Source organism: Branchiostoma floridae, chromosome 4 (assembly GCF_000003815.2).
Source record: "Branchiostoma floridae strain S238N-H82 chromosome 4, Bfl_VNyyK, whole genome shotgun sequence".
Lineage (NCBI taxonomy): Eukaryota > Metazoa > Chordata > Leptocardii > Amphioxiformes > Branchiostomatidae > Branchiostoma > Branchiostoma floridae.
Window position 1 is genome coordinate 10,914,265 of NC_049982.1, and position 26,559 is coordinate 10,940,823.

The following is a 26,559-nucleotide window of genomic DNA, read 5'->3' on the forward strand; positions in this document are numbered from 1 at the left end:
AGGCAAAACGTCCTTGTCACCTGTACCAAGGGGTCTCGAATCGTCTCTTCTTCGCGTGTTGTTTTCACCATGAAAAAGTTGTTTGATATATTCAGTTTTTACAAGGCAGTGCGGTGATTGTATGCATCTCTATGCCTGCACGTGATTACAGGTATGTATCATTCAAATTTATAGTTGTTAAGCCTTGTAGTCGCAACATTTACGTTGACCAACTAATACTAAAAGGGATGGGAAAGAATGATGCTCTAGCTGCTGATTTTGCCGCTTGAACAAATGATACTGCTTTTCTGGATATTATAGCAATTTGACCTATTAATTTTCTTTCGGTAATTTTCTGTGTAAAAGAAATCTGGAGTAAATTGTTGCCCTAAAACCGTTGATTGGTCGAGGCACCTGTTCGTTCAAAGGTAACTTTACTTCTGAAGAATTCGTTGGCGAATAGTTCAAAGTCGTGGATGATTACTCATATTGCTTTCCCACCATTGTAACGGCCAGGTAGTTTACACAGACGGCGTCTCCTTGTCATAACTTTGACAAAATTTTGAACTTGAACGTCCGTCTTGTTGTCACCTCTGTACTGGTATATGATGTAGTGGGAGAAAATATATTTTGTGCAAGGGTAGAAAATATCACTTGTCATGGTCATGAAGAAATTGCTCGTAGGAACTGACGATGGTCACAGTGCCGAAAGAAAGGTATGTAAAAGAAAGTTTCAGACGAAACTCTTGTCATAACAAGCAATCTGTTGAAACATGTTGCTAGCGACGCGCAAACGCCGTACCAAAACACTTTTAGTAGCGACTGTTCGCTATGTTTGGTTTAGATTCACTTGTACATACATAAATCAATCTACAACACTCAAAACGCCCCGTAAAGGTCCTAAGGCTATGTAATGGACTCATTAAGCTGATCTTGATCGGTTGCAATGTTCCAAGTATATTTTTCACCTTCACAAGCTTTCTGAGGCGCACAATGGCTTGAGAACAAGTGGCGACAACCATGGAATAGCAGGCATACCCTGCCCAGGCCAGGCGACTCCTTCTGTTGACTCTAACGTCAATGTCTTCTTTGTTCAGGAGAAAGAGCACAGTTGGCACGGTTCTTTGTGTAAAACCCACTCGGTAGTGGACGGGCCCTTAAAACGCTGACAGATTTGCAAGCCTGTACATGTGTCAAGTTTGTGGCGTTTTCACTGTTCCAGTACCTGTCAGGGTAGTGGGGATCTATTATAGATATATTATACCTTTTTCAGTTGCATTCTATCGTTAACTGATATATGTGTTGAAGAATTTTAGTGAGAGAATACATAATGTTCATGTTCATGTTCACATAGCAATCTTTCAATTATTTTTTGGATACATAGCACGAAGTGAAAAATTGTTTGGATAAACTACATGTAATTGGCAGGCAAGTCGGAAGAAGGGAAGGAGCACCATGCTAGAGCATGTAGGCACGTATTTGTGAGGACGCATATACATGTCCCCTCCTCTAAGAAATCTTTCCGTGGTAACGGCTAATACAAGGTGCAATTTTGCAGACAGGCCGCCAGGTGGCCGACACTCTGGTGAATCACTTGAAGTGGCTTTTCGCTAGCGCTGCAGGCCACGGTTCGTGGATCTAGAGTCCGAAAACACTCCAGATACCCTTCCTCACGTGGATCAAAGACGCCGCTCTGTGGTCGACCAGTTACTCAAGAACTTGTTCGAGAACGGTCGGCACCTTGAGGACCCTGTCAAGACGCTGTATCTTTCTTTGAGAGGTCACGTATTCGTCTCCCACACCTGCACGGGACAGCCGGCATCTCGGTAACTGGATGGACACCTTTAAGGCGTATTTAAGGTATTTCTACATCAAATTTCAGCTTGATTCAGCAAATTCATCAGTGCGATTCGTACTGCGTGTAACAAATGATCATCAACTGGAAAATACTTGCGCGCTTTCCCCCGAAATCGCCGGTTATTCTGAGTGGAAGAGCGTCAATTCTTCTAACTTACTTAGTTCGTCCAAAACGGTGCATCATTTGTTTCCTGCACTATAGAGCGTGCGTCGAGGCCGTAATCATCCCGTAAATTTCTCTTAATAGGCCCTTGCCGAGGCTAGTAGCTGTGTGTGTCATCATTGGGAAACTTCAAGAGTTGTCTTCAGTGCAAGACTTGGTAAACTCTTGTGAACGTTGATTCCGAACACGTTGCTGTTACGTACGTGCGATTCTACATTCCTGATGGTGCTTAAGATATAAGCATTTTTTTATATTAATCTTTCCAATGAATTAATAGTCTCGTAACTGTGTCATGTAAATCAGTTGCAATGTGTCCAGGCAGCAGCAGCCAGTATTTCCTAACTAAATTTTCTACTTCTAGTGAGGTCAGGAATGCATCACAGACTTCTAATAGGTTCCAAGGTAAAACTTTAAAGGAAACCAACAGTTCCTCTTTTCTCCAATGTCTATAATTAACTCACCTTTGATGGAGTGGATTGACCCCACCCCCTTTGTACGGTCCGGTGGCGTCCCTTGTTTACTCAGTATAAGCGCGCACCTAGCGGCACAACCGTGAAGCGTGCCGTTTCTATTTACAGTCACGGTGTGGTTTGCCGTTAACTTTTGTCACTGTTGTCGTATATTATATTACATCTTATTCTTGCAGAGTCAAATGAACGGCTCACAAATGCGATATTAGTTCGCAGCGTGATAAAATTTCCCCTTTAATCAAAAGAAAATCTTGGTTCTGCTTCCACCGGAAGCTTTCAATGCAACTGTTCAAACACGTACAAAGCTGGCCATTCATCTTGGATGACAGAAAGTGACTTTCTTTCAGAACATTCCTCATCCCGGAGAGACGACTGTACTCCGCCCACGCAAACACGTCCCGATTCTCAGTGTTAGGAAGTCTTTAGAGTTGAGTCAGCCGCGAAACTCTCTTTACGGGTTCCCGTTGCAAAATGAAGCTATCGCACAAAGGTTGCTTCTATCAACTTTGCAGTCGGCGCAATGTTCAAAGTGAAAGAATCCTCTTTGAAGACTTTATTGACTGCTATATATGAATATAAATCATGTACAGCTCCCGTCAATACAGGCGTGACTCGTGAGCATGATCTGGGGATATCCTTAAGCGGAGGGGTGGTTGGACAAGTACGTTGTAGTTTGAACCTACAGATCAATCCGACAGGTTGCAGTTCAACCTAGACCACGAATTCTTCCGCTTTTTAACGACTTTTGGGCGCAAGCTGGCCATATGCATATGATCTGTGCTACATTGCAAGTGCGGAAACAGCGTTCACAGAAAATGTTGAATTGATAAAACAATTGTTTAATTAAAAGAAGCTCTTTCTGCCGTTCATCCCGAATCTAGTCCAGGAAGTGTTATCTAACTAAACCGTCTTTCGGTCCTATTGAGGTCCAGTGACCGGGATGAGGCATCAAAGGAAAGCTTACGCCGGTGTTAAAGTATTACACCTGATGAAAGGCCCCATTAGGGTCACATACTGAAAGATCTAAATCCACGTCTTAACCACTAGCTGGCTGCGAATGCTTGACCTGATCATGAAGAAACTGCCGTGACCATGAAAGACCAGACTTCCGGCAGTATTAGCGAGCCCTAACGGTGAGAAAACTTGATGGAGTTGTGTTTGCTTGGAGGCTTACTCGTCACTGAGCATTTCAAGGTAGGACAAAAAAAATATGATTCTGATTTTAGATCTAGAGTATATAGGAAGGCCGCAGTTTGTGTAGAAATAATCTCCCTACCCAGCCAAGACTCCAGGATTGGTTCATGTAGATAATCTAAAAGAATGCCGACCGCAAACCACATCATGAGTAATCATTAATATCTATGGCTTATTCCAATTGAGAACGGGCATTCTGCCTGTCCGAAGGAAATGGTTTCTTCTAAGCATTCTTCATTATTCTACTAGAGGGTCGATGAACTTTCGACCGCCTTTGTACCCAACACACTGTCATCATCCACATGGCGTCAGTTCCGCCCCACTTGTTCTCTTGCTACGTTACAGAAATATCTTAATCACAAAGGAGATCGTTTGTACAACTTATGCATAGATATACATATTTGTGGTGTGTTTTGAGCATTCACATGGAAACGGTGATTCAAAAACCATTCATTAAATCTGCAGACATGATTTCAGATAACACAGTCAAGAAATTCATCGTAAACAATATCTCACAGAAAAACCTAATATTTTCATAATTTTCACATAACATCTTAGTTCATCCTAATATCGCCGTGATTGCAATAATGACATTTAATTCTCATTCCTTATATTTCAATTACACTGGTACAAAATGTAATGTAAGTACCCAGGTGGTAAGGATGTTTTATTCACGGTTCGTTTCAGGCAGACAAAATAGCCATTTTCTCCACGCGCGGCCTGCACAATGGCTATGTCCACTGTTTTGATGAAGTACTTTAGATTACGTTATCGTTTATACATGATATCTCCACAGGGAACGTACGGTTAAAGGTCGAGTGATAATGCAAATCATTTATCATAATCAACACTAATGGCGAAATGCCATTATCGTAACTTTTACTGAAATTTCCATCAAATTTGTATGTAATACGGCAAAAACTGTATATACTATGCCATTGTATGAAAGAAGCATAATAGTCGTTCAAATCCCATCTCTGACAGAAGAAGTTATATTGCATTCCGCGAACAAAACACTGCGAACACTTTGTGTTCTTTCCACAACGAAATCAGATCCCATCGAAGTCAAAAGGCAGTTACAGTATCAAATACATACATAGTTCAGATCTGTTCATCGCTGCTACACTATTTGTGTAATATACAAAGGCATTCTTTGGAAATGACCTATCACCTTCAGGTTCGCGCCCTTTGACCCCAACCTGATCTCCCAAATGTTTCCCGCCAACTTGCGTGTGTCGTGCCGTCCATCTCGGCTGGGTGGCTGCTGGGTAAACTCTCTCTCTCTCCCCTCCCCAGTACGGTGAACCGGCGGTTTGATTCCCCTGATTTATCTGATAGTGAAGCGGTCAGGCAGAAACAGACTATTAGTTCGAGCAGCTCGTGGATATTGGAGCAGCTCCAACAATGATGCAGCAGGTCCGATTAATCACTTCTGACGGGGCGTCTCAAAACGCGGGAGTTCCGCTTCTAAGTTATCAATGATGAATAGAAACTTTCCTTGCTCAGATTCCAACTTTCAAAAGTGGTTAACAGAATGAATGCGGTTCGAGACAAGCGATTCTTTACTCATGATACAGAGCCGGAAACAAGAGACACGAAAAAACGACAGATGGGTCTGCGTCCCGTAGGTTTGGGGCAAAGGTTAAAATGTACTTTATGAAAACCACTGATAGCCTACTTGTTCGACACAATTGATCCTTTTGACATGCAAAGGTTCTTCCTTCCTCTTTTCCTAACCATGTCCAGGTTCCTGTTTCATTTTGCTAAATATGTATTACTCACAGTTCATTTTGAAAAGAAAAGTCCTATGTCGAGTCATTTTTCATTATTAGTCTTAAAAGCCGGAGTTCCGTTGTGTGGCCATATTCTAGTGTCTTCACCCCAGGCTTTTCTTAACGGCTGTTCGCGTCTGATCAAGTAATAGGCACCTGTCGACGCGATGTCCCCTTGGAGACACTTCCTACCTTTGAAACGCACCGAGGTCGCTATGGAGCCCACACGGGGTGGATCGCCCCTGTCGCCGGGGGCTACTTTTGTCTGACCCGGGACCTGCAGGTGGGCGAGAGCTGTGCCTGTAGGGACCGAACAATAGCGACCCGGGACGCACGGTGCCAGGTTCCTACTGCGTCTCCCTCTTCTCCATTGAGTTTCCCAGTTTCTAATGGAAAAATATGCACCGGCAACGGATGTGGACCATCCTGGGATGTCACTAGTGTTCTGCGAAGCAGTGAGTCACTGGATTTCTATTATGAAGACGAGTTATATTTGGGATCATTGTTACTGGAGACCGATGTTGTTATGAATGAATGAATTTTGATTGAAATTTTCGCATGTGAGAATGTAATCCCTGTTTCTCAAAGCTTTTAGTTAACTAGTTAATGACGCAATAATTAAAGACCTTTTTAGAGCTCTGAAACACGCAAAGTTTGATGAATTTGTTTCGTTCTGAAAAAACAACGCGAGGATAGAAACGAGGTCATCATGTGGGTTTGCTATTGTGCCATCCTATGGTTCAACGTGCCACTTAAGTGTTCCTATGCACTGTGAATAATTTAAAAGCGATCGGACGTGAATCAAATAGAAATGAATACGGGGGGTGCGGGGAGAGTGCAGAGACGAATGGACAGATGTCAGGGATGTGTATTTAACGCTGGAGGAGCTAACTCACTGGGTCATGTTACGAACTGGAGAAGCCAAGAGCTTTTGACGGAATTACCGCGCTAACCGATACCCTGAGCTGCTGACAGACGGCTGTAAAGAGTAAGTTATTGTGCCTATTGTGACATTGATAATCCTTTGGCGTCTTTCGGGGGAAACGTAGCTACGATGAAATGTATCCATGTCTATGCTTTAGTGACTTGCGAATAGGAGCATTTCTGCTTTCCTGGTACCACGGTAGAGCGTACAGGTAGGTTTCTTGCAATTGAGAACTCATTTTTGTTTGTTTGTTGAATCGAAAATTCCATGGACTCTCCTTTCAGTGTCATTATGGGCTTATATAGGATGAAGTAGAATTTGAGCTGCTCATTTTGTGGGTCGAGGATGACGCACTTTCTTGCGTTTTACGTTCGTTTCGTGCGGTTTGAAATAGGTGTCTGTTGTTGGGGGCTGGTCCATTAAGTTAATCGCTTTTTACGAGACTGGCTTATGGACGCCCGTTTTCCAATTTCATTTCACGACTTGTGTGTTTTCTTGGCCTTTTGGTACAATCGTTAGGAGGGGCGAATGGGCGAGTCACAATATGGGACTCACTTCACAGCGGCCGTAAATTTGAAGAAAATGGTGGAAGCTTCTTTTATGATGCAAGGGACATCTGTGCCCAAAGTTTGAGGGAAATGACAGCAGGGGTATAGCAACGAACGAGAAGCTAAGACGCCATTTTGTTCACAGTTGACTGGAATATAGACTGACTAAAACTAATCGTAGATGATACATTATTTATACAGGTTGCTGCACTGTAGTGACTTTGCTATACATCAATAATGAACGGCATTGTTATCGGTAGTTTCCTACATCCCTTTACGAGCGTTTATGACACTATATAGGCCATCAATAATCGAACGACGTCTCTAAGCCTGATGTCTGCGAGGGGCGTGCAATAAGTAATGGTCCTGATACACTTCCAGTCGTCTGATCTAAATGAAATTTTGTATGTGTAATGATTCATATCTCTATGGGTTATGTTGCAAAAGACAGCTCTGAACTAATTGTGGTTTCTGATTTACTGGTGTTTGAACTTAGTCAGGTGCGAAATGGACCAGGTGTGAAATGGAACCAGTTGAGTGTCTCGCAGTGATCCGGTTTTTGTATTTGAAAGGACGCACACCAAAGAAGACTTTTGATGAAATAAATGAAACTTATGGTGATGATGCCCCATCATATGACCTTGTAAAACGCTGGCATCCTGAATTCAAACGTGGCCGGAAGTCTGTGGAAACAGCTCCCAGACCTGGTCGTCCCTCTTGTGCCATTGATGAGGCATCTGTTGGAGGACCAACCTGGGGTGTCCTACAAAATCGGTGTCCAGAGCTGCATCAAACGATGGGAGAAATGCATAACTCTGGGTGATTCCTATGAAGAGAATGACTAATATCTGTGCCAAGTTTCATTAATCTCCTGCTATGGGAAATGGGTCAGGGCCATTACTTATTGCACGCCCCTCGTAGCTCCCCGCTGGATGTCATCAACAAAACTCTTCTTGAGTTCATCATTGTTGGGTATCACGGCGGGTTGCTATATTGAAAATGGTGTAATGATTATATTGAAAGACTATTTTGCAGCCAGCCATCGAAGCGATTAATAAATTAATAATTGTGACCTCAACTGTAACTATTTAATTATATAATTTGATTATTTATTCTCCAAAACTCAATGGTTACTTACTTGCAAAAGACATTGCAATGTCGTCAGAAAATTCAAGTTGTTTTGCATACCTTTTTCGGACTTGGCATCCGATGACATACATGCACGTGATTTTGTATGTACTTTCTTTGTCTTGTTCTGAATAATATGAATAATGATATATTAGGGGTCCAGACATGTGGTTGTAATGATATCAAGAGAACAATTGCCCCTGTCACATCAGGTATGTATATACTATGGGTGCACAACTAAAGGCTGCTACATGCAGAAGCAAAAAGCAAAATTGTTGGAAAAAAAGTTGAATGAACTTTGTGTGAAGCAAGTGGTTCCGGAATGATGATCCAAGACTCGATACTGTGGAAACAAAATGGCGACTGGAGAATGTTGATGAAACAGATAACCTTCTGTCCGCCATGATGGTTCCCACACCACCTGTTAGCACACGTCTTTCCATGGGAGACTTCCTTTTCTATTGTCACCAAACTTTGAGAACAATCCTTCACAAATATTATGAGAAAAACAAAATACCCATACGATATGATGTTTCAATAGAAATGGTAACAAAAATGACTGTAACAGCTGAATTTGGAAGTGACTACGTAATTATAAGAAAATCCCGAGATTTCGCAGGAATGCAACATTACCACCCGTCTTCCCACAGGGAATTTCAAAAGGATGGAATAGAATTTCCTTTCAGACAGATTATCTCCACCAGGAGTTTGTTTCCCTGCCCTCCAGTCATAGCAGCGGTTGTTTTGGAAACAGGCGACCTGTAGGTGAGCTGGAGAGGTCTGACTTGTTCAGAAATAATTGAAATTAGCAATGTCTACATTATTACAATGTGTGGATGGGAAAACAAGTGCTTGATCACCATTTTGCCCAAACAGAATGGTCGAGGTATTTCGTAATCCTCATCTTTATCCTCTTTAATGCTCAAGATGACGTCAGTTTCAATATGGAGCCTTGCATCGGTCGCTAGGAACAACAGGACTTCTCTTTGTGAAGGCGGCCTTTTTGGATTTCTATGGTAGAGCGTGGTATTGTGGGATCGTGTCAATAAAGCGACCCTTTTTTGTGACACTGCTCAGAGGGCAGGGCATTGTTCCGAGGAACGCTGTTATTGCGTTCCTCTTTCTCTCCGCTTCTGGTAAGGCCACTCGGTACCACCCCAGAGTCAGAACGCCTTCTCCTGACTAACTGTGCAGGGGTCAATATTTTGAGGGACGTCTACGCGCACATCTGGGCACCTGTCTCTCGATCTTGCACTGCAACTGTGTTTTATTAACGACAGTCCTCTTCGGTAAGTGTCGTTTCACTATATATCAAAGCGAGCTAGTCAGTTTTTGTTCAACGCGACTAGATAATTTCAACGTCACCCTTCGTCTGTAGCCACCGTGGCTTTTCGCTGCCATTTAAAAGGGGCGGCAGGTTTAAACATACCTTTTGATGGAAAGTTTTCTCCACAAACGAAAAAACAACGGCTACAAACCAAATACAAACGCTTTCATCGTTTCCTCATTTGACACTTTTCTTGCGTGGAGGGTTTGTCACGTAATGGGACGATGATGTGCCGACAATGTTGACAGAGACAAACGTTGGTCCGGTTTGCACAACTCCTGTTTTGGTGTGGCCGCACAGACGGCTCATCGTTTGGTCGTTTGTCAAGAAGTCGTATTCACAGCTGTCAACAGACCGCCCTCTTGTGAAGTGTCCCTTTTGTGTCTTCACTTTTCATCTCAGACCGTTTACACTGCGTGCATTTCTGTTTGGTAGCCGGTCCAGTTCTAGCCTGTGTTGTGGGATTCTCTGCTATTCGCCCACTTTACGGTGATCAAATAGACACAAGGCGTTAACCTTTGCGTGTTTTGCTAAAAGTAGCAAAAATAAACCGCGTAGATCTGGGCAAGAACTGACAACGCGAGACTTTTAAGTGTATTTGAATTGATTTATTATCACTTACAAAAGAAACGCACACCTACGTCGGTATGTGAGATATTCCAAATGACGTACGGAATTCCGTAATAATTCGAGCTCTTCATTCCCTGTAACATTTTATTGGCAGTATGTGTCAGTATCAAACATGAAATTACTTGAGTTATAAATTTTGCCTTAATTTGATGATAGCCGACTTTTTTGGCGTATTACGAACGAGTGTAAAGTTCAGCAAGATGGCAGACAGCCTAATCTCCCTACAATGCAGACGGACTGAGCACGCATTGATGCGGAAGATGCACACTCATGTCGTCTGGTTCTCCCGGGTCGTTTTCGAGCCACAGTGACCAAACTGTAAGGGCTTCAGACCAGCGACTTAGTTGACTTAACGATCGTGTCCTAACGCGGTACTCAAATAGGTCAATGATCTGAGTCTTCACTGATCGATGTCCATTATATATTTAAAGCGATTGAAACCGGTGAGCCCGATTCCCCTTACGGCTATTAACGACGTCTTAAATCATCTTGACATCTTAAGACCAGCCTTTTGACCGGTAGATCTTCCGTTCATGGACTAGAGGCGCTAAAAAGGAGACGGTTTGACTTTGAGAAAACTGAGTCTTATCTTTTTCTCGTCTCCCGGTCGGTATATCGACTCTTTGTTCCTCTTCCATTGTCTGTATTGTCCGTCCTCCCGCTGTCTACCTCCCTCTTCAAATTGCAGCATGCGCAGTTCGTTGTAGCACATTTTCAAAATCTCAGCCAAACGTAACAGGGGTACCGTACTGGAATTTTACCGTACAGTGTTTCAAAGGTACCGTCCAATGAACCGTATGAAGAGTATCAGCATGATCAACAACGTCTGTACGCCAGAGGCGTCTTGTAGTCGTCTTCTTGAAGGTCCTAACAAGTCTCGAACGGATGTGCCGCCCGAAGCCATGTCACATTATACACTTGCGATGACAAGATAATACGCCGCGTAAAATTTTATCCGCAGGCATGTGTAACTTCAAAGATAGCCTCAACCCACATGTAATCCAAGTCTTTAATTTCATGTCAAAGGCCATGAGTTCAAAATGTCATTGTTCTTAAAGGGCTTATATCTTCCGATCTGTCTTGTGTGCAGTGAACTATAAGAAGTTAGTCCTACGGAATTGCAATGCTCTGTTCGTAAAATGGCGGTGGTCAGCAGCAATCACGTTTCTGATTACAAGTGTTGTTAGAAAACAACAGGACCAGCATTTATGATAAGTAAACTGGGGCACACGAGTTTCCATCTTCGTACAACCGCTACCTTCTTAAAGACTTCTTCATATGGTTTGGTACTATTTCCCAAGCAATAATCTCATTGGAAGGGAATATTTCTCCAACCTCCAACACAGATATACCCCTACCTACTCGTATGTGTAGTGTCGTATCCAAGGAAAGTCACGGTAAATGTATCCACAGGATAGTCGGAAGATATGAGGACGACTCAATTAAATCATTAGACTTTCGTCCTTATTAGCAGATAAAACGATAAGCAGCCAAATGGGGATCGTGCAAAATACAATGTTTTATCTCAAGGTCTAGCCGTAGGCCGGAAGGTAATCCATTAGCTGTGCTCTTATTGGTCAGATTGACCATTTGAATTTTCATCTGCCATACATAGAACAAAATTTTGAAACAATGCTTTTGTTTTTCAAAAGCTGTGTTGATTGATTTTGTTGAGGAGAATGCGGATATATTTCAGAAGATCCCTACTGGGTAATTATAGAACCACCTGTCCCTAGTACAGTTTCTATTCCCACTAACCGTTTTCCACGCTCTACATATCCCGACGTTACCTTCCCACGAGTCTGACTTCCCGCTTAGCATCCAAAATCCCATAAAACCCTTCTTTTTCAAAGGAGTTTCTTTGAGGTCATGGAAAAACCAACACCGTTTTCACGCCCCACGATTCGGAACAGCCAGCGAGACCTGAAATTGATACAAGCGCACTCCACATCGATACACTTGTTTGGACACGGCGAGAGGTTCAGAAAGTGTCTAAAGGCGGCGCAGTATTTTTACCCGCCTTCTTTGTTTGATCTAGGAGCGTGTCCGAGATATCACAGGGCTCTCGTGTTTCTGTAACCGTCTTCTTGGAGACTTTCACGAGAAAAACAAGGGCGGTGGAATTGTTGTCCTCCATAATATGCATTGACGTGGAAGTTGTACGTCCCTATATTATGTCACTGGTCTATTAAAGCTTAAGTTTTCGTATGAAAAATAGACAATCAGAACTATATCTTAATTCAAATTATAACGTCTGTAGCACATATGAAGATATCACCATTCTTGTAATTCTAGACTCCTCTCTTCGAGGTGGGTAAGGTATGTCCTCCCTTTGCTACTTTAAGTTGTAAAATTACATTGAGTTACGACAATCAAGACAAGTGCAGTGTCATCTACTGAAGTGATAAAAGCAAGAAAATACCAGACCTTGAGGGAAAATCACGTTTTTGCTGACACTGGTTGTATATTGCGAGAAAGAAGAACAAGAAAGTGACAACAACCCCTTTTGTTTTCAGCACCCGGCACGGAACAGTATGGGCAGTCATATATTAACTGCTCTCTGACGTTTTTACTGATGTGGAGCATGAGAACAGACGGTCAGTAACTGTGCCCTTTATGAGATGCAAACCCGCCATAAAAAGGCCTCGCTACACAGGAACTTCAGAAGAAGCGGTGTGGCCAGTGTTTACCGCCGAACGAAAGTCGTTATCACCCATCTTAGTTCAATATTTACACGGCACTCGTAAAGGTGAGAAAGGTGGCTACACCGCGGCTGTTGTGTAACACACTGCAGGTAGCGCCCCGAGCTAAACCGCGGGTTCGCGCTGTGGTTTCCCCGTATGTTGTAAGTACACATCGCTTGATAGCTAGAGTACCTGTCTTTCATTTCATAATGGCCGTTTTCACAGAAGGTGATTGCAGGTGTAGACTGTATCAACTGGTCATATTTCGAATGGGAGAAACTTGACGAGAAGGCATAGTGTTGCCAATGACTTGGTAGTTTTCTGGCTATCTGTGGGAAGTGAGTTTCAATAATGTTCTATGTTAGATTAGCCTTAAGAATAGTAGTTTTGGCCTATCCGTACATACCGTAGTCAACTGATAAGGCTCATTGCGACGCATATTGCAGATGACGGCCTACATTAGAACAGAATTAGTTTCTCGTCACGCCAGGTATTGAACAGATCAGTTATTGTTAACGTCTTCTAAGCTTAGCGAATCGTGTCGAGTTTTGAGGGCATTGCACCTTCTTTTCGCGTTTAGGTAGATCCCTAGAGGGCTAAAGGTATGCGTTTCCGTTAACACCAAATATGTTCTTGGGGCCATGAAATACCAGGTGAGGATCTTCAGATTACGTCCGACACCTGTGTCATATCTTCAGGGATACGTTAAGCCGGTACAATTACTCTCATTTGGAGCCACTCCTTCCGTGGATTAGTGAAGTGAATGGAAACGGCTCTCCGGGCTGTACCCTGTAATTAGTAGGTAAGATGTACTGTACTGTACGGAGAACCAAGGCCGTGCAAAGTGCAGAGAGCTGGGGCTACAATTTGTCGTTAAGATTGCGAGAATGTCCTGACGTAAAGCTGAGCTAAAAGTCTTGTCATGAATTTTTGAGGATTTTGCATTGCCAGAACCTACAGTAGTTTTGCGTCAAAAGTTTCCATATAGAATCTTGTTATAAGGTCAAGCTGGTACAGGTTCGGTCACAAAATGAAGTAATATACGCCAGGGATAGCAAATTTCAAACTACTTAAAGAGGTTCTTGGACACTTCATGGGCAACTTCGCTCTTCTGTCCGTGGCCGTCTGCTCTAACCACATTTCTGACCCCAAAATACAGAAAGGCCGTTCTAGGGCACCGAGTCGGAAGCTCGTCTTTGCCACTGTTTGTGTTTTTAGAGACGCTAGTGTAATCTCAAACCCAACGAACCGTATTAAAGAGTATTAACGTAGTACATTGAATCCAGAAAAGCCTTAGAGTAGCTTTTACAAGAAATGTTTGAACATCTGACAACGTTTCAATATTGTTGATGATTTAGATTTATCAAGTCCCAAGGAAAACATTGGACACTGTTACACGTCTGAAAAGCTATTATACAGGGATAGAGTTTTGCTTGTACAGGCGAAAACGTCTTGTATGTTTATGTTGCAGTTTTGTTCCACCACGGTTGGCTGCGCTCGTTGCTTTTACCCTTTTCTCGCTCGTGTATATCCGTGTCTTATTACAACAAGCAGGTCTCTCTACTTTTGTATTTCACACTTCAACGGCCTAGTACAGTCGGATCATTCTTCTAAACCTGGGGCAATTACTCCTTTTATCGACGTTCTTTCTCTCCGTCCTTGCTAAGTTGTGCTTTGTGGTGGTTCTTTTAATACCTGTGTAAATTTACCGTCTAAAACTGAACACTACACTAGGTTTTTGTAACATGGAAACCCAGCAATGCATCAAGGAGTCTTTTGTTGGTACACGTTTCTTGTAGTTTCCTGAGATACACCTGTGACTATAATGCACGGATTTGCGCCGCGGGATTCACGATACATGCATGTAGCTTACGGGTAGCCATGCAGACATCTTTGGGCTGCTAGGATGCAAAGGTTATCAGGAATGTGAACTATTTAGAGTTTTTGCCGTTAACATAAACATATACGTGTGAATGGCAGCAAAGTAATGTGAGACGTGTGGTTATATCTTTGTGGTTTATGATATGCATCGCAGTAGACCACCTCTAGGGGATAGGCTTGCCACAAATTTGGACGGGTATCTCAGACGACAGAGTACCCCTGGTACAGCCGTCGCAATATAGGTGCACGGTGAGCTACATACGTGGGTTACTAGGGCACCGTGTACATGTACATATACAATACAGCACCCCCTCCATCGCGTAATGGGTATTTTATGACTCCATTCTACACACAACAGCCAATGATGGCCCTCCGACGTCACAGAATGGTGTTCGGTTGACCTGTCACATGACTAAGTTACCAACTCCCCGATTTGCAGTCGACAAAGGCGTAATAGGGTCAAATATGATATTCGTTACCATTGGTTTGCCATTTGACCCCTGAAACGGAGATAGCATCCCGCCCACAGCACACTTGACTGACTATTGTACTGGTCTTTTTCATAGGTGACTTCGTCTTTGCGCAGTGAGAGGTAGAACACCTTTGATCAACAGACACAGGACAGACCAAGGACTCTGTGACTGAGGAAACCGTGAAGTAAAGAAAGCATTGCTTTGTGCAAGCATCTGGTACGTACGACATATCAATTTTTTGTAGCCTGGTTAAAGATAAAGCCTAATGAATTAAAAACAATTAAAACGCAATCGTGGCATGCTAGCATTTGGTGCATGGGTGTCGGCCGTCAGTCAGCAATTAGAATCTGCCACGAGGAAAGGCCGGATCAGAATACATCAAACCCCTTTGCGGATCGTACCCGTCATTATGTCTTATAACTTGCATTTGATAGCATGTTTATGTTAGTTACACTATTGTCCACCGAGACAAGTAGACAACCGTATAAGGTGCAGTACCAGAGGATAATGTCATTGACTAGTCGAAAGGAAAATTTAAATTTCAGCCGTTGTTGAAGCTTGCCATGTTTGCCCATAAGACCTTCATTTTTCACTTGTCACTGCACGCCACAATGTGTGCACCTTCGACATTTTACCCATATTGTCTGCATGACCGTGGTTACGTACGTGTCACTGATCATGAACTCATAATCTTCACTAGGCTATGATTAAGCTTTTGAGCACACGACTGTAAACGTTGTGATACGCCTTGTGTATAGGTAGGGGAGGGGCAAAATGCACGGTGCAAATGACTTGCCCTATTGTTGACTTTCTTCTCACATTCTCTCACGTCTTTAACTTCACCTTCACTTCTGGTGGATGTCTTCGTGTTCAAAGCCTGAACACCTTCCATTCACACAACGGAGATGGCCGCCTTCAAACTGTCTTGGTTTGATAAATGACTTCAGACGACGTACGTGACGAATTACCAAGTTCACTTGATCATGTTGCAATGTTGTAAGACACATGGTCATTACATGTGTACCAGCCCACTTCATGGCGACAGGCGGAGGGCCCTTAAGGGTTATGGATTGGATTATTGACCCAATATCCTTTGTAAATTGTGTTGACTCGGAGAAAAGTGTGGCAATTTGAGTCGAAGTGGCCTTGGCTTCATGCCCTGGTTGTTACTGAGAATATCATCCCTCGAAAGAGTTGACAATACTCCTCTTTGTTCTGATATTGTATTCCAAAAAAAAAAAAAAACGCAGCTTCTAACCATCTTGATTGTTCAAGACATCGTTGGAAATATTATTCATTAGAAACACGTCAATCATATGTCCATGACATGAATGCACGATGTATTACGAGCGAGCAAGATTTCAGTGTTTGGCAAAGACTTACATGCGTCATTCCTTGCTCAAATAACAGACAATTCCTTTGTATTGTGTAGTTGATGACAACTGACTTACCAAGGATCATCTGTTGACGATACTTTGACGATACTAGTATTTACATACTTGAAGAGACTATGATACACTTTGCAACGTTAATCAAAAGTATGCAGAAGTTACATTAGCCATTAGTTACCGCAATGACCAGGGAGACTTTGTCGTTACCAGGTGATGTTGAATATGACAGTTGTTGAGAAATCGCACGAATGTGGGCTCAGTGGACCTTTGAGAAAGTTTTGTTGATTCGTCACGTCTTTATCTTGCACCTGCCACAACAATCGGTGAAAAGTCACAGTTTTTCTGTCAAACATGAACATTAGTCGCCGTGAAATATTGGAGTTTGACGTCACCTCTAACATTCAGGGGCGTAAAGTCAGAGTACGGGATACAGGCATGATTTTTCATAGCTCTCACATGAATGAAATTTAGTGTTGGGCAAAATGGATGGAATAACTCAAACTTAAGGCTTATTAAAACAGCTCAGTCTCAGTAACGTTAGTTATCGTGTTGTAATTATATTTTCACAAAACAGGATAACGTTGGGGCGTTACGTCTGTCCGCTGTTTTGTAAACATCAAATGCCACAGTTATCAGACTGTTTGTACTCGGTACAACACGCGAATTACTTTTAGTTGTTTGCTCACGACTGCGTTTTTAAGCTCGACCTTCAAACTAAATCTTCCTGCTACCCTTACATTCCCCACAATATTATTATTGATAGTTACATCACACGACTGAATTCTATCAAGCATTTTGATTTGGTATTTGTCAAAAGGATTTAAACTTTTAGGTTTACTTATGATTTACAGCGCCGCTGACGTCAGATAGGCGCCAAGATATAACACACAGCTCCAATAGACGTAACAGATCCGATACTGATCGTGTTTCAGAGTTTGATAAGGCAACTTGGCATAAATCAAGCTTACATAACAAAGCCGTTGTCTTGATACAGGTAATATGTCGAATGTTCTGTATCAATCTAATGGCTTTTTTTCTTACATGTCGTATTTTTATGCCATTTTTACGCTAAACCGAAGTACGTTTCATTGAGTAGATGATTTGACATCAAATTTGTTGCCATTGCATTGTTGATAAGAGCGTTCAAGTCACGTAAGAAATTCGACTTATTTTTTCACGGCCATTTTACCGTTGCTCCTTTAACACACCTAACAAAAGCCGTTGTCCTCTCTTCTGTCAACATGCCTTAGGAGGGATTTTGCAGAGAAAAGAATTTATCATATAAATACATTTATCGCGGCATATCTAGCACAAAAGCCTGGGCTTAGCGACATTCTCACAGAAATCCCCACCCTCAGCCTGGCGCAAACACCGGCTGCTATAATGGGCTAGTTCGTGCGATACGGGATCCTATTGTCAACACCATATCCCTTCCTAAATCCCCTAATATACTCTATAAAGCTAACAAACAGTCGCGTGCACGGAGATTTGGCGCAGGTACGTAAACAGGTAGCCGTGCTGTGAGCAGGTAAAGTCACGCGGTATTTGTGGTGGGGTTTTGGAATCCCAAGACTTCATAGGGGGTAAACAGGTATGACCGTGGTAATCCCTTCTTAGCGCTTTGTTCAAACTGTCACTTCAGGTGTACAGGCAACGACTTTATTGACAATCAAAGGTGTACAATGTACATGTCACCTATTCTGCAACTGAGTTCCACTAGTGCAGTGTTAGTGAATTGTGATAGTTGGGAATAAATCCCATTAAAGTTGCATAAAGGCACGAAACGAGTCTAGATATGGCTTGACTTTAAACGATCAATCATTTTGTTAATGCCCTGCCAGGTGTTTATTTACCTAGGGGTAGAATCAAGGAACTCGACCTTAAAAATGAAAATATGCCATCGCTGCACATTGTTCTGAAAGAACAACATAGTTTGTCTGCTTATGAGGCTTGGTGTCGCTTTGCTTTGCTATTTATTAAAACTATTAAGTATGTAGTTTGGTACGGATACCAGCCTAATTTTTCTATACTATCGTTTGGCACAGTTGTAAATAAGCTTGTGTAAATTCTCCTATCCTACTTGGATAGGAGAATTTTTAATTGCACCATTTTGAAGTCTATTCATAGCACATACAGCTCAAAATCATTCGTATATATTACAACGCATAACGTTTGAACACTCTATCATGTTTGACTCCAAGGCAAGACCCCATAGGTCCTTTATATTGGTAATTATATTCCTAGTTCTGTGATATGATGTACTGTGACGAATTTAAAATGCAGAGTGCTGGGTATGTCTATTGTTAAAATAGCGGTGCAAAAGTTTGGCAGGTGTCCGCAAAATTAAACACAATGAGAATCAAGACCGTGTCCTGGGGGAAGGCAGGTGAAAACAGAGATGATAACGGTGCTTTAAGCGTGCTCCTTTGTTGTTGACCGTTACTTAGGTCAGATAAAATACGTAATTGTAGGTATATGAAACCAAAGGCGCAACACGGGGGGTTGACAAATCCAGTTGGCCACTTTTTGAGATAGAAGTGTAGAAATATACCATATAAATGGTGTTAAGATACACCAAGGACGTCTTATATAACGTCCTTGGATACATGCTGCAATTGAAATATTACTAAAATGGAATCGGAATTATCATGAAGAAAGCCAAAGGTCAACAGTGAACATTCGATGACTCCACACTCTTGTTTTCTGAAAATAGTTACAGCTTAATATTGCAATAAGATCTAGCCACATTTTGGTCTTGCAAGACCACAAAAGTTAGATACAAGTACCCAATTAGCTCATTAATAAGACACCATAAAGCATTTTACCAGAAAAAAGGTATAATTTGTTGTGATTTTGAATTCAGAGACACAATTGTGCTCTAAATAGAAAAGTACAATACCCTGTTGTTGAAGCTAACAACACGCCGAGGGCTTGAAGTTTACACTGCAGAACACTTGAAAAGGTTGATTTATGTTTAATCAAGGGGAGATGATCTGTAACGAGGTAGTTAAAATTCACACCTGTGAAATGTCATCCTGGATTTAGTGGGTCGCCACACTTGATATTATCGTCGTCGTTATCAGGACAAAGGCCCAGCCGCAATAAGATATTGCCGACGGACTGTTCCATTGAACAATCCCTTGAGGAGGGATCAGGAACGTTTTCAAGCCAACTCACACACCCCAATTATTTGATGATTGTCAAATATACCTGATATTTTCTCTATTTGACATTTGAAAGGGGCGGTTGGGAATCTCGAGTAAGATAAAAAGGCACCGTATAATGCAGCTAAAAATAGGTCAAGACCAATGAAATGCATGGGAGGAGTTATTCATTAAGAGAAAAGATCTTGTAGGGATTACTATTGTTTAGGTTTTTCAAAGTGTGCTGTATGCGTATCTAGTGGCGACATCTGGTGCTAAAGTCATCTTCCTTTCAAGATCAGAGATCATCAGTGCTTGAAAGGGGTTGAAGAACAGGTTCAACATCCAATAAATCCATAAGTCATCAAGTACCCCTGAAGAACAAACAGTTCGATAAAGACTGTATTTGAGCTGCATGTAAACAGTCGTTTGTAACCTTTGATTGACCTTTGCACACCATTTATGTTACCAAGGACAACGGATATACTGTCAGACGATGGAATGGAGAGGCGAAGTAATTTTGGCACGTAGGTCAGATGTCACCGTCTGTTTACCTCTTGTCAACTGTTTGTTTGTTCTACGTCACAATGGTGCAGGAGATGCTTCCAAATATAGTTATACTGCAATTAATTACACGTGTCCTACATGTGGGCGTGAATGTACATTACAAAAAGCGAGTTGTAGACTTTTGAGTATGGCAAAGAAAGACGAAATGTTGTTTTCCATTGTTCTTCTCTTACATGGCTCAGTTTTCCTATAAATCATACACAATGCTCAGAAATAAAACTTTGGCGTTTTGCTGCTGTTCTAGATCTTCTACATCGTACTACATATCGACAGTGTCGTTGGGGATGTGAACATGTCTATGCTAGAATGTCTATGCAGATTGATGTCAATGCTTGATAAGCAATGTTGAGTCACGCGGGCACTCTGCTATCGATACTTCTTCAGAGTCAAGAAGCGTGTCCCGGGCAGACCTCTGAGTTAACTTTTCAAAGTTTGCGGAAAAAATCAACGCCGGAAGCCGGGGACTTCTCGGTCGGTGACACTGAATGCGGGACTACATTTCGGTGGCAGACCGCATTCAGTAGACCGTCACATCTACACAGCGAAACAAAGCGGATCTAATATCTTAGATATTTGTTTGTAGTTTTGTGTTGTGTTCTCTTGCCTTGGGGATGTTGAAAGAAGCGAGGACGAAGTGAACACGAAAAAATTAAATCTATTCACGTCAAAAATACATTGTATTTTTCATTGAAATCGTCACTATGTTATCCTCTTAGACTCTAGCAGACAATTTTGCTATTGTGATTAAGTTTTAAAAGATCTTTATTTTTCGTTTTAAGCCATTCCTTCTAACAAACACCGTAACTGGAACTTGCCTTATCAGCCTGGGGACATCATAAGTTATCGAGTCATCTCATCATTACGTCATATCCGTGCCTTGACTTCTATGCGAATTAATGAAACAAGGACAGTTCGCAAGCTCTGTTGATTTTACTCATTGCTAAGGCTGTTATATCCGACCTTGATCAACATCCGCTGGTGTGCCTTGCACCTGTGTAAAGTTTAGAGAGTCGAGTACCAACCGTTAGACACTCTCTTATCTTTAGTCCATTTTAAAAATCAATTCTGTCCGACTTAATCCTTCAAGGTTACAAGGTGTGCAATAAGAAGGAGGTAATTGACGTAAGAAAATACGTCATGTTGGCCGTGGGAATCGGCAGGCATACCCCGTGTATGCTGCTGTAACATTAGTAACTCAATAAATGCGCCCCTTGTTCTGATACCTACTCCTCCGCCTATGTTGGTATCATTACTGTTTGCACTTCTGATCAACGGTTAGCTGCATAAATACAACTATTTGCATACGGCAGGTGTAACACCGGCGTAGATCGGTCTTGCACTCTAACTCAGAAATCATCATCATCATCCCATAGCTTTAACTCAGAAATGACGACCTTAAAGATCCGATATGAAAGCTACAGAAGAACGTGTTAAATGTGAGATAAAATCCCGTTTTAATCATCGAATGGTAAACAACTGGAAGGTTTGTTATATAGGACATGTCAGACAGAGGCGTTCCCACAGAAACACGCTCCCCTCTTGAGATTGCTCTGATTTTGACCTTAGACTGACCGTTCCTTTGATTGGTGTATCGATCAGGACCGTTATGGTGGGCAAATATCAGGCATATCTTATCAACGTTGAACAATCCTTCTGTTCAACGTCTGTAGAAAAGTAGAAAAACATCGTGTTCGTACTTTGCCCCGTTGTCTTATCGGAATTAAGACACTTCAAAGGGATTCCAGACATTTGCGGTTATCACTGATTAGCACATTTGTTTGTAAACGTTTAATGGAATAAAATGGCCTTTAAAATCTTGATTTAATAGACATCTATGATTTGTATGCTTCTGTAATGGAAGAAATGTATGAGTTATCACAGGTAACAATGGTTGCGGAGATACCGTCAACAAAGTGCTAATGGTCTGCCCCGTTGACTCTATATCTAACATCTTATCTCCACCGAAATGTCAAGCAAGACAGTTTGCGGGTCCGCCCTTCCTTCGTTTGCACTCACCTGTTGAGTACCTGACATCAAAGAGCCGCCGCCCCTTCAGGTGATGGCTGTGGTGTGTCATTTGTAGTGACAGGATTGGACCGTTCCATTTACACGGAAATTTACAATTTTCTTGAAATTCTAATCCCTTCTAATTTGAGTTTTTTCTTAAATTTTTGGCTTATTCATTACAATTTGTTTCCAGGCGCCCTGTCTTCCTCTAAGATTACTGATCACTCTCTTCCTATGATGCACATTTGCTGTCACCCCTCAAGCATACATCACAATGGGATCTCCCTTAACACTCACCCACGTACCAGTGCAGGTATACACTCACATATACACACACTAGTATGGGCCCTGATGTATGCTGTAATGTCGTAATCTGCAGTGCAAACGTTGACCAAGGTGGGAGGACATGTATTAACGACTCACCTGTTCTTCCACACCCACACGCAGGTGTCTAAGCGACGTGCAGGTAACACGACTACACACCTGTGGATACAGAGTTTGCAGAGGACTGCTCGCCATACGGCATGTGACAGCACAATTACCGTGGGATCGACTGATTTTCTCAAGGTAAGTTTGTACTGTATTTCTGATTATGTTCACACGGACATTAGGTTAATTACGGCTTCAATGTTTTAATATAATAGCTAGTGATATGTGTTTTCGGGGGCAAATATGTTAAATGACGTTATCTACTGTGCGTTGTTTTGTGTCCATGTGTTACGTTAAGTAATGATGGGCAATCGCTGTCACTTGCAAATATTGATAGCATCGCTTAACTGGAGACCCAAAGCGTACTTTAAGAAGCATCTTCGTAGGTTTGCTACGTTGCAGTGATTGCCAAATGTTTATTTCGTATAGAATTCGAGTATACGTTGGACGGCTTGGTTATATATAGTAGTATGTAAATTACTAGCACTGCATATGATCAGATCAGCCCATCGTGCTATCAAATTTTGAATGTAGAAACAGAGGAACTTATTCACCATCAAACACCGTCAGCTATTCGACAGTAACAAAGAACAAACACGATAAATTCTCCCGCTACACCGCACGGCCACCGGCCTCAGGCATAAATCTGCCAATCACACATTTTTTCACGCGTTTTGTCAAAGCAAGCTTCTTGCTGGGGGTTGTTTAAAATCAGTGGCATGGTCTCCCCTGAAGGTGCGTATGTTAAGGCTATGATTGTTTCCTCAGTAAAGGGCGGCTCCCCTCGGCTTACAATTAACTAACATACTTAAAATGATAACTACTATGGAAAGGGTTATCTTCAAATGCTAATCGTATGTTGCTCAAATGCTGTCCTCTAAAGTGACGACTACTCCACGAGTCTATTTTGGGTGTGAGCTTGTTTGAATAGGACGGTGGGGGCACAGCTTTCTGTGTGTAATTGGATTAGAAGCCACAACAAATTATCCAGCTTAGATTCAAATCATGGCTACTGTGTAGACAATCCGAGGAATCTTAAGGGTGGAGATGACCTTTACAAATCTTTTACCGTCTGCGATTCAGATTTACACCATAATATGTCATCAACAGAAATAGAATTGAAATCAGGAAGTGTTTGCCTTGCGCCCCCTTCAAAGACTGTTCTTGGGAGAAGCAGTCGGTTTAGACAAATAGTCAAACATGTTGAGTCATGCAGCGTGCAAATCGTACCTGTGAAACGTTTTCTGTTGTTGTCTCGAACAACTCATCTTCTTTTGCGTCAGTCAATAAATGCTGTCTAACGTTTAATATGACTGCATCTATTTATGGGACTGACGTCACAGGAGACACCCTAACAAATAGAAGCATCTGCTTGTTAGTCATGACTTCTCACGCTACACAAAGCCCGGAAACATTACCCTCCCTCCACAGGAGGTAGTGGTGTGGGGTAAATGGCACGGATCTAATATAAAAGGGTGCATGAGCTGGTCTTGTTTGGGGGTAGTTAGCGAGGATACGTCTCTGCAGGTCATCTCCAAGCAGATCCTACGGCAGCATAAGATGGTATCAAAAGCTGGCCAAAAGAGTGTTGTCGGTCTAGGAGCGTGAATTCCTAAGCTGGTTACAGTCCTTTACCAGCATTTGATACTATTTTATGCTGCCGTTATTATCTGCTTGGAGATTACCCACAGGCAGGTAGCGCTGGTTGCTTCTTTATATCGTTATAATTCTTAAAATGATGAGAGAGTTAAACTTTCATATTGCTTAATACTATGAACGTTATAGCTTCAAGATGATGACTAAGCAGGTTTGAAAACTGCCTAGATTTCAAACATATAAATAATCCTTCTCCGTCTAACAAACTTTACACAATGCGTGCGATATCATATTACTTCCTTTAAGCAGTGGCTATGAAATATTTCTCCCATTGTCGAGCCAGGCATGTTCGTGCTCTTTGCGGCTGTGAAAAATGGTCATATATCACCCCCGTAACTATGCCAAGGTTTGCTTTCCCTCCCCGTGCGTTATTGTTCCCTCTTCCTTACTCTGCTAATGTTTCGTCAATAGCAGAATGGACGCCCCTCACATCAAAGGGTAGGTTGGCAGTTCCGCTTCAAGGCAACGTTTAATAGTTTGGCGAGTAATGTTTGAATGTTTACCTCGGTAAATATGGAATACCAGACGTTTTGAACGGGGGATGTACATAACGTGAGACAGCGGGTCAGGGGGAGGCTGGGTGGTCTCCTCCCGCTGTTTTACGGTAAGTAACAGAAGAATAGTCACAACAAAGCTGCATGACAGATTGACTGATTGACACTTAAGATTCAGCAGCGGGTCAGACAGTGAGAAAGTGGTGCTGCAGGTGGTAAAAGTTGGGTGACAAATGACTGTCCAGTTTTACGGCGTAATGGCATGATATTTGCGACCTGTGTGGGAAAACACCTGAGTGAGAATTGCAGTAGTCTCATCTTGTCATTCTACTTAAGAATTCCACCTTTATCTACGAGCATAAAATTTTCAAAGATGACGAGCATTTTTTTTTCATGTAAAATGTTGGGATGTAAGTTTAAGGCGACTGAAGCGGAACAAAGGCCGCCTTGCCCACACGTACGGGTATTGCCCAGCTATTAACGTCCGATGAACTCTCGACATTTGGAAAAGTTGTTTATTGTAGAAGTGAATTGGGGCAACTTCTCGCAATACGGTATGAAACCGATTTACTGTAAACGCTCTGCTTATTTTACGACAGAAAACCACACACGCAGTTACTGTGATAGATATATGTGTATGTATGTGTGTGCATGTATACATATAGGAGTCTTATATTTCTAACATGGCCGAAAACATATGCATGTGCACGTCGACCTGGTATCACACGCCTTTTTATCAACAAGCAACAAAGGACGTGTCCATCGTCTTTAGATTTAAAGAAGTCTTCCTAGCCCATGACCTTTGATACCTGTAGCACTAATATTAAAGCAAGTGTACTCTATACTCGTCCATAGTGAAACTCACATTCTTTCATTCTATTCATTGGCTAGTATGCACGATTAAGGTTACTGGTAATGTATTTTGGCCAATGACCTGATGTAGTAAATCAGGTGCGACGAGAACTCCTGACAATAGTCACCTGCCCAACACGCGGTCAGCTGCACGCTGTGCCAGGCACTTCCAGCCATCGGAAACACGGGGTAGGTTGTTACCATGGCTACCGGATAAACTATCAGGCTTCTACAAGAAGCTGGGGGGTTCCAGTCTTAAGCAACCAATAAACACGTCTGCTGAGGTCAGCGACAATGTGCAGACGTTTGGATTTTCTTCTTTTCAAACGCTAGGGAGATTTTTTTCAGTGGCACTTGTAGCTAAGCTACTCGCACTTTGTGTAAAGGGGATTTTCGTCGAAGTTTGTGTAAGGACAACTGGCTTGAATGAATGTTTGGACCAGTCAAGTAGCGTGTATATGCTTGTAACGCCACCTCCTTCCGTACGTAAAGGTTAAGAGGTTTGTATCATCGTTTAGTACAAACTACAAACTCTCGGCGTTAAAGTCACCATTTATTTCTGTCAGCTTTGTTGCTATGGTAATGCAAAACAGACGAGGTAACGACGCAATGGAAAAACACACCTGTTTGCTTAGAGGAATGGCAAGATAAGAACCCACCTTATCAGCGCTAACGGTGCTTTAAAGACACGGTAAGTTCCATTGAAATCGCCTGATAAGAGACTAATTGACACGCCCCTGAAAGGGATGAAGGGCCCTTGAAGATGTATCCCGTGTCCTGAGCAAATAACATGACGGACCGATTGTCAAAATTGAACGATCTTATCATTTTGTCCCGGAGCACTCAAAAGATGTGGGCCGGGCATTCCTGTCAGGTGTCGGGGGCACACCGTTAATTAGTAAGAGTGCAGAATTAACGTGTTAAGCCAAAGGTAACCGTACCAACTGATGCTGAAGGATCTACTGTGATTTAGTCTGATGCTTCAGTGT

General features: G+C 42.2%; 1 protein-coding gene across 6 annotated transcripts in view; it reads left to right on the top strand.

Moving 5' to 3' along the window:
• The window catches only part of LOC118413940 (ras association domain-containing protein 10-like), a 30,759-nt gene continuing 4,200 nt past the window's right edge, over positions 1 to 26,559 (top strand). Inside the window, exons 1-3 of one of the 6 annotated variants that reach the window (XM_035817614.1) lie at positions 1 to 151; positions 15,125 to 15,247; positions 22,587 to 22,706. The gene's annotated coding sequence lies outside the window, so the exon portion shown is untranslated. Of the gene's footprint in view, positions 152 to 1,589; positions 1,840 to 5,700; positions 5,891 to 6,160; positions 6,424 to 6,478; positions 6,572 to 12,734; positions 12,839 to 15,124; positions 15,248 to 22,586; positions 22,707 to 26,559 lie in introns of those variants that run through there. The other 5 variants (XM_035817612.1, XM_035817609.1, XM_035817610.1 and 2 more) reach the window with 5 other exon arrangements.